Below are 10,035 nucleotides of genomic sequence, written 5' to 3' on the forward strand. Positions count from 1 at the left end.
TGTCTTGTTGCAACGAAATTAATTTTCGGTTTTAGTGAATATTTATACAGGGTGTAACCGCAAGGTGTAGTCATATTAAAGGAGCCAAACCTATACTTGATCTAGACCCTCTGTGCAAAATATCAAATAAAAATAAGTGACTTTTAATGTTGATATAACTTTAATTATGTTTGTATAAATAGTGATTGTCCGAAACAACCACTGCGTCACAACTCTATTGCTAGTTACGTTACTACGACTTCACAAATTCATTAATGAAACCTGGGCGGCCGCAAGCGGGGCGAAAGAACAGCTGACTACAATTGAAATGCCACTGTAAAAACATGATTTGAATATGTTGATAACACGTTAATATTAAGTAATAAAATCTTTAAATACCTAGAAAAATCGAATTATTTCTAACAATATTATTTTATACCATACCTAGGTACGTACTTATTTACATACAATTTAAAGGATATTTATTTACTTATTAAGCCCGTAGTTACGCACGCCTTCATCGTATACACATTCTACATAATTTTGTATTAATACATTTATTTACGACAATTTTACAATAGTAGATACTTTTTTAATTGGTACTTACCTACTGTGCAATTCATACACGTTTTAATGAATTTCCTACGAATTGTAATTCACTGTTGTACAATGTACGAAATATTGACTTGTTTACGATAATTTTGAATAATAAGTACAATCACTACACGCACTGCTGGCACATTTCACACATTTACAGGTAAGGTTCAAAATGCCGACCTCCATGCAATATGCATATTTCCGTGCGTCGGTACAGAGACTGCTCTACTCTTTGAAGCATCTGCCGAGTGATTTGACTAAACGCCATTTCGATCCGCTGCCTCATTTCTTCTGCGCTTTCACAGGACTCCGCATAAACAATATTTTTATATGACCCCACAAAAAAAATCGAGCGGTGTCAAGTCTGGGGACCACGCTGGCCAGGGTACAGGACCTCCCCGCCCAATCCACTGCGGGAGACGGTCGTTCAGATGGGAACGTACATTTCGAGCAAAATGTGCGGGTGCTCCATCGTGCTAGAAAGTCATCCCATGTTCCATCACGAGTCTCACGTATTGTGTCACTGGCAGGGCCATCAGAACGTCACCCAAGTCTTCTGTTAGGAATCTTAAATAATTGGCCCCATTCAGACTTGCCGGCAAAAACACTGGACCGATGACGGCACAACCTATTATACCAGCCCACACGTTAATCCGCCACTGGTGTTGAAAATTTGATTCCCTTGATACGCGGGGATTCAAATGAGTCCAAAAATGTTCATTATGCATATTGATAATGCCCGCACGCGTAAATGACGCCTCGTCTGTCCACAGTACCGACGAAGCGAAGTCGGGAGACCTCCCAACCTGGTCGCGGTACCAGCGGCAAAATGCCAAACGTAGATCATAGTCCGCTTGTAACAGCTCCTGCGTTCTTTGAAAATGGTATGGGTGCTGGCCATCATCCCGTAGCACACGCCACACACTCATATGGTTCACACCACCAAAGGCTGCCGCAGCACGACGAGTACTTGTCTTTGGATTGCCGAGAAAATGTTCCAAAACATCTGCCTCGAATTCTGGGTCTCGTGAACTCGGCCGGCCTTCAGAACTGGAACCACGGAACGATCCACTATTATGAAGTCTCATAACCATCTTCCTGAAGCATTCCACAGCAGGAAATGGTCGACGTCGATTTTCTGGGACGCCATCAATAAACTTTGCCCAATAAATTTGGCGAGGCTGGCGCAAGCTCCCATCGGCTGCGCCTACGCACAACATCATCTCTTAGTAATCACTATTGCTTAAGCGTGACATAGTTTAAATAAACACAAAAACAAGACACAAACAAAACGATGACACCTATTTAGTCCTCACAACGCAAACGGCAATTACAGACTGTTACAAAAAATTAAAAAATAGCACCTCTGCCTCAGCGGCGGCACATCAAAGGACGCCGACTGAAACGCAAATTTTGGAATATAGGGTAACGTTTTCATAATGTACCTACAGGGTGAAATTAAAATTATTACCATCCTTTTGAAATAAGACCCTTCTCCTGATACAAATTACATCATTACATACACATTAAACGAATACCTATATCCTACGTCTACGACCTTCAACGTTGCACTGCATACGCCTTTGTTTGTAAACAAGCTCTGACCATCACCCGTACCACTTCCACATAATGCAAGAACTGACTGAGTGATTACGGATATACTGCACTAAGGAGGCAGTCACCCATCGGAAACTCACGACGTCCGAAACGAAAGCCTAACACACTAACCACTACACCATGGAGGCAGTCGACTATAGGAATCAAATCCACGACCTCCGAAACGAAAGCCTAACACTCTAACCACTATACCATGGAGGCAGTCGACTATAGGAATCAAATCCACGACCTCCGAAAACAAAGCCTAACACTAACCACTACACCATGGAGGCAGTCGACTATGGGAATCAAATCCACAACCGCCGAAACGAAAGCCTAACACTCTAACCACTACACCATAGAGGCAGTCGACTATGGGAATCAAATCCACGACTTCCGAAAAGAAAGCCTAACGCTCTAACCACTAGACTATGGAGGCAGTCGACTATGGGAATCAAATCTACGACATCCGCAAAGAAAACCTAACACTCTAACAACTACCCCATAGAGCCAGTCAACTATGAGAATCGAATCCACGACCTCCGAAACGAGTCTAACATTAACCACTAATCCACATCACCATGTATAAAATCAAATGCTGGCGGCGAAAATCAAAAGTGATATTTTTGCCGCCAAAGTTGCCGCCAAAGGCTTGCGACTTCGCTACGATTACGTATCGCGTACGCAAGGCGACTAATCTTGATACTTTGTTTATTTAGGTAAGATTTTTTATGGTTTTACACTATTGCTAATTTAAACTATTCTAAAATATTTCTTTAGATGAGTAGATATTATTAGGAAGTAAGAACCTTAATAGGTTCAACGGATATTAATTATTTCAATTTCACCATGTAATAAACCCATACCCAGAAAGTTGTCGTGTGTAGATAAGTCAAATTAAGCGTAAGCCTGTTGTTAGAAACGTGCGCTCAGCAATAGACGTATGTAAGTTAGTAAAGTACTATTTTTTGCACAAGGTTTAGTCCACTGCACTTGCATAGTAAGTACTGGTTGGAAACTTGACATTCTCGCATCTTTGAAGATTTCGGCAATTATCTCCGAAATCCAAGTTTTCTCACGATATTTTCATTTCCAAGCAAGTGATGAAAATTTATTTTATTTTTAATTTTTATTTATGGCACAATGTACAGACATCAGATACAGAAAGTGAGGAAAATAAAATCACTTAAAAATTAATACAACAGGCATATCTGTGCCCAATTATTACTGTGCTCAACATTCATTTTAAAACATTTAGATATACTTAAACAGACACTAAATCAATCATAAAAAAAAAATTAAATTAAATTAAAATTACAATAATTAATTCGTGGTCAACGATCAAAACTAATTTCTTGACGTTTACCGACCTTCAGGTTGCACCTTTACGATGAAAGTGTCCCAATACAAAATTTCAACTTTTTGGGAATAAAAAAGAAAATAAGATTTCAAGTTTTTTCATATTTTCATATTATTTTATTTATTACCTACTCTTGAAGTACTAAAGGTGATGGCCTTATTAGTCTTTGAAAATAATGAGGAAAAATGGAACTTTACAACTGAAAATTGTTTCTGATCATTTTAATGTTCAACAATTTAAAAACATAATTTACAAAAACTAGTCGCCAATAGGTCTTTTTTTTAACGATTTTTTGTTATCATTTAACGTATTAAGAATTAAGTCTTTTTAATGTTCATCAGCTAAGCAAGATGTCATAACCCTTGATATTGTTTTGTGGTCCCTGTTTCACAATTAAAAAAGAAGAAAGATCACGAAACAAAAAAGTAAGTCCCTTTAAAAAGTAAGTTACTAAAAAATTTTTTTTTTTTAAATATTAAGCGACGGGTCGAACAAGTCGTGTACCCGGTGGAAAGCGTCACGCCTGTCCATAACAGTAGCACTGCCGCTCGAAGGCTACTGCTACGGCGTCCATCTCTCTGAGACATAGTTGATAAGTCCCATGTGCCTGTAATTTCACCAGCACCCTTACCCTTCAAAACTGTAACACGGTAATGTGGCAGTACTACCCTGGACGAACTCACAAGGAGCTCTACTGCTACTAGTGATTTTTGAATATGATTTTCGGAACGAAAATGGCTCAAATGCTAATCCGTCAGTGGCAGCGTGTTGTCTTTGCAAATGCAGATTCAACAATAAATGCGGCGTTAATATTTCGACGCGGGAGTAGAATTTTTAAACTGAAAGAACAAAATGAAAGGGACCTTTATGAATCAGTGCTATTCGAGCTTTAATTGCACAATTTCATCTTCACCACAGTGTGACTAATGAACAAAATATTTTTTTAAGATGGTTTTACGGTATAAACTCATTTTTTAATTTTTTGATTTGGGTCGCTTTCATTGTAAGGGTGCGAAGTATTAGTCGGATAATTGCGTCATATTGCGTCATGCGTTAGAAGAAACATACCGACGCCGCCATGCGTTAGAACAGTACCGACGGATAGAAAGAGACAAATTTCATTCATTAAAATACAATAGATGAATGCGTATGGTAAAAAGAAACAGAGATAACTTTAAATATGTGTTTTTTAGAGGACATTAGTTTTATTAATGGATATTAAATGGAAATTTGTGTATTTTGTATGTTTGAAGATATGAAGTTAACGAAACCATATTACGTTATTATGTACTAAGTTTTAAATAATAGTTTTATTATGAACTAGTGTATTTTGGCAAAGTAATCGATAATATTTATTTTTCATTAAATGTTCACACGCATATTACATGAATAAAATAATAATAAATTTAGTAAATTATAACATAGTAATAAGAATATGGCATTAAGTACTTTATCATTTACAATAACATGCCTGAATTTCACAATTTTTTCAAGTTACGTAATTTGGTTGTATTATGATACTCAATAGAGATGTGATGTGACTATTTATTTTCGTTAAATGACATCAGCTGATCGAAACTGTTCATGGCGAAATTTCCATAAATAACGTAGTTTGTACTAAAACAACTTTGCTAAATAGTTTCATACCATTAACTGAATCCGACCTTCAAATATGACTACACCTTGCTGTTACACCCTGTATAAAAATACAAGTTGAAACGCGTTACGTCTGAAGTGTTTTTACACTCATTTACCGCACATTTCGTCATTTTTAGCTAATATTCTGGAGCTGTTCGCAGTGCAAGTTGACCTTGAGCACTGAAGGCCCGCCCGCTCGTGTAGGCCCATTGGGCGCGCTTCAACTTGCCTCACTTAGCGTGTGCGGACTAGGTTTCTATGCGTTATTAGTTGTTATTTATACAAAGTTCCATAAGGTATGTTATAAAGCTGTGATGGCTGTGAGGGCTCTGAGATTAGCATACCGTCCACGATTTGACTCAATGCTTTGTTAGCTTACCCAATCGATTCGGCATAGGAAAGAACCAAGGAACAATCACTGCAGGCTCTCAATTAACATGGTCCTTTTATTTTTAATAACATGAACCGACGCCATAACAAAATCGACTCTTCGATCGATTCGAACAAAATCGATTCGAATTACAAAATTTTTGCGTGGAACAGGATTACCAATGCCTGGACTGGGAACTTTTTGGAGTAGATTCGGACACGTATACGTACGTGAGTGACATAGACGGGTCCAGAAGCTGGGTAGACCACTGCTTGGTATCCCAAGCGGCTCGAAGCTCGGTGGTGAACATTCGTGTCAACTACGAAGTGTCTTGGTCGGATCACTTTCCACTCGAAGTTTTTTGTGACTTAAACATTCTTAGACCAAAAACTAGTGCAATACCTAACCAAAAAAGTAAAGTTGTATGGGGTGAAAGGGACTTCAATGAAATTGATCTGTATACTAAGTTTTGCTTTGAACACCTGCGCGACATTAATTTTCCCTCAGAATTTAATGAGTGTAGTGACCATTTATGTAATAATGTAGACCATAAACTCAGTTTAGATAAAATGTACTCAAATATTGTTAATATCTTGAATTTAGCTGCAATACATAGCAATTGTGATAAAACTTACCATAGTAATAAGAAAAAAAAACATGTTACAGGCTGGAATAAGCATGTCAGTGCTTGTCATGGGGAGGCTCGGCTTAGGTTTTTGGAATGGGTTAACTGTGGTAAGCCTAAAGTAGGCCACATCTACAATAGGATGCAAGAGACTAAAAGAGATTTTAAAGTTAAACTTAAATGGTGTCAAAATAATAAGGAACAAATACGTATGGATATATTAGCATCCCACCATTACAATAAAAAGTTTACAGATTTCTGGAAAGAGACAAAAAAGTCTAATATTAAGCCTAGCCTGCCTGTCAGTGTGGAGGGTGTGACTGAACCCTTCCAAATAGCGGAATTATTTCGGTCACATTTTACAGTTAGGTCGCCCCTGGGGCCTGCGGCGAGTCAGTCCCTGGATCTTAATAAAACACAGCAACCACAGCTTGTCCGATTCACGGCCAAGGAGGTAGCGGCTGTCATCAAGGGAATGACGCGCGGCAAGTCTCCGGGACATGATTTTCTCAGCGTAGAGCATTTGAAGTATGGAAGTGTACACTTACCTAGAGTTCTCGCCTTATTCTTCACATTGTGTATAGGACATTCGCATTTGCCTCAAGATCTAATGAAAACGGTTGTTGTCCCCATTGTGAAGAGCGGGACGGGTGATGTCTCGAGTATTAATAACTATAGACCGATATCCTTGGCCACAATAGTAGGTAAAGTGCTGGACAGTCTGCTTGACAAGCATCTAAGGAAGCACTTGAAATTACATGATGCTCAATTTGGGTTTCGACCAGGATTGTCCACCGAAGCTGCTATCCTTTGCCTTAAGCACACTGTCCAGTACTATACTTCGAAAAGTACTCCTGTCTATGCTTGCTTTCTCGACCTGTCCAAAGCTTTTGATCTTGTGTCATATGACAGGTTGTGGAGTAAGTTACAGAATGAAACTGACCTGCCAGGGGATATAATAAATATCTTTAGGTTTTGGTATGACAACCAACTCAACTACGTTCGATGGGCGGGCACAACGTCTGCCATGTACAGGTTGGAGTGTGGTGTGAGACAAGGGGGCTTAAGCTCGCCGAGTCTCTTCAACCTGTACATGAATCGTTTAATTGTTGAACTCAGCAACACCGCAGTCGGATGCTCCGTTGCTGGTACTATGGTTAATAATATCAGTTACGCGGATGATATGGTGTTGCTGAGTCCTTCGATAAGTGCCCTCCGTAGACTAGTTGGGATGTGTGAGCTCTACGCTGAGGCCCATGGCCTTAGGTACAATGTCGCGAAGTCCGAGTTGCTTCTGTTCAGAGCAGGCAGCAAATACTGTAATAATATTCCACAGGTGAAGTTGTGTGGCACCCCTCTGAGCAGGGTCCCGAGATTCAAGTACCTAGGGCACTGGGTTACCGAGTCGTTGGAAGACAACACTGACGTTGAAAGAGAGCGTAGGGCGCTGGCAGTGCGGGGTAACATGTTGGCTCGTAGGTTTGCAAGGTGTACCAACAGTGTGAAGATTTCACTATTCAAAGCTTATTGCCAGACCTTTTACACCTGCAGCCTATGCACTGTGATTCCCCCATAGGCCATAAATCAAAAAAAATCATTGGCTTATCCCGGTTAGATCAACTCACTAAGTTAGTAACTAGTTAACAAGCTTCCAAAAACTATAAATATCAATGTAATTAGGTCACGTTATCATTCACTTTTGTGCATCGGAAGTGAGCGCATCGCGAGACTAATTATCACCACGTGTGAGTCATCGAAACTTAATCACTTTGTTTTTGAGTGTCACTATTCTTAATCTATTGATTATTTTTTTTATATAATTTTTTTATTGAAGGCAGTTTTTTGGTGAAAATTTTTGGCATAACTTAATTTCCTTTAGACCTACAACTTTTGGCTGCGCTGAGCTGCACCTGAGGTATATGGTTTTTGAATAAGGAGTATGTCCTTATTAAGAGCTATAAGTTTCATTTGCATCTTGCTGCCTCTTCTTGGCTTAAAGGGGTGTCAAAGTATGCATGTCCATAGTATTGAATTTTTAATTTTTTTTTAAGTTCAGCTTTCATATTGTTTTAGGTACATTTTTCAAATGTTCTGTATCGAGGATGACAATTTTTGATATTTGGCACTCTAAAGTGGGTAATCCAAATGAAAAAATGCAACACGTCCTGAGTACTTTGACCGAAACATCATCCCTTTCTGACGACATCGAAAATATTGATTTAGAGACTTTAAACCTTAAAATTAAGAATATTTGTAAACGAATTTCCCACTACTGGGCAAAGTCGAATCGTACTAGATCTAAATTCTTAGAAAAATATTCAGATTGGCTGCATGTCGTTGAAAATATTGATGTACAGCGAACTGAGTTACGTGTATCTCAGAGCTTTGACGAAGTTAAACCATCAACTTCTTCATCGCATGGCCGTCCGAGAATTAACTTTGACGACACCAGTAAACGTACAAAAAGGAGAAGATTGGCTAGTTTGTCTAACCAAGACCCTTCTCTTGTACAGTCATTGCTCAATGCGTCCGATAGCTTGTCTTGTCCTGAAATCGATTCTAGCGAAGTTTTATCGCTCATTGTTGAAGCTCAGTTAACTCGACATCAATATATATTAGTAAAGAAATTTATAGACAATAAGTTTTCAAAAACCATTTTCCCATCTTACCAAAGTGTCGTGGAATCTAAAAAACACTGTTATCCTTCAGATATTACTGTTACAGAATCATCCGCCGAAGTCGAACTTCAAAGTTTATTAGATCATACTGCCAATCGGATTCTCAAGTCTCAAAAAGATGTTTTGGATAGTGTACCTAATGAGTCTCTAGATAAGATATCTTTGATAGGGAAATGGGGTTTCGATGGCAGTACAGGGCATTCAGAATATAAACAGTGTTTTTCTGACTCCACTCTTGAAGACAGTAGCCTGTTTGTTACTTCGTATGTGCCACTTCAGCTTGTTTTGACAACAGATAACAAAGAAAATTCAGTAGTTTTGTGGAAAAATCCTCGTCCTTCATCAACTCGATACTGTCGTCCTATACGCCTCCGATATTTGAAGGAATCGACTGCAGTGTCAGTTGAGGAAGAAGCTCATTTTAAAGATAAAATAAGGAACTTGCAGCCTACTGTTTTCAAGGAAGAAGATCGCGAATATCGCATTACTCATTGTTTGCAACTTACTATGGTAGATGGTAAAGTGTGTAATGCACTTAGTGGTGTTTCTTCATCAAAATGTTTTATTTGTAACGCCTTGCCCAGTGAAATGAACAAAATTGACGAATGTTTAAATAAGGAAGTCGATGAGAGTAAATATGAATTTGGTTTATCACCTCTTCACGCGTTAATACGTTTTTTTGAATATTTTGTTCATGTCGCGTACAAGTTAGATGTTAGGAAATGGCAAGCTAGGTCCGCTAATGACAAAATGCTTGTTGCTGCAAAAAAATCATATGTTCAGACTCAATTTAGAGAAAGATTAGGGCTTATAGTGGATAAGCCTAAAAGTGGCGGAAGCGGAACATCAAACGATGGTAATACAGCCAGGCGGTTTTTCTCGAATTCAGAAATTTCCGCTGAAATTACTGGGATCAAGAAGGATCTCCTAGATCGTTGCTGGATCATCCTTCAATGTTTAAATTCGGGATATAATATTAATAAGACGAACTTCGAAGAGTTCGCTTTAGAGACGGCTCGGCAGTTAGTTGCCGAGTATCCGTGGTATAACATGCCTGCTTCCGTTCACAAAGTTCTAATTCATGGTGCTAATGTTATAGATTACGGTTTATTGTCAATCGGAGAGTTGTCTGAAGAAGCAGCTGAAGCGACTAACAAATACATCAAGTCTTTTAGAAAAAATCATACGCGTA

At 38.8% G+C, this 10,035-nt stretch overlaps 1 pseudogene; it reads right to left on the reverse strand.

Moving 5' to 3' along the window:
• The window catches only part of LOC113228036, a 37,031-nt pseudogene extending 30,832 nt beyond the window's left edge, over nucleotides 1–6,199 (reverse strand).
• Nucleotides 6,200–10,035: the final 3,836 nt, after the last annotated feature.

This window comes from Hyposmocoma kahamanoa, unplaced genomic scaffold (genome assembly GCF_003589595.1).
Source record: "Hyposmocoma kahamanoa isolate Upper Pololo Valley unplaced genomic scaffold, ASM358959v1 220, whole genome shotgun sequence".
NCBI classification, from domain to species: Eukaryota; Metazoa; Arthropoda; class Insecta; order Lepidoptera; family Cosmopterigidae; genus Hyposmocoma; species Hyposmocoma kahamanoa.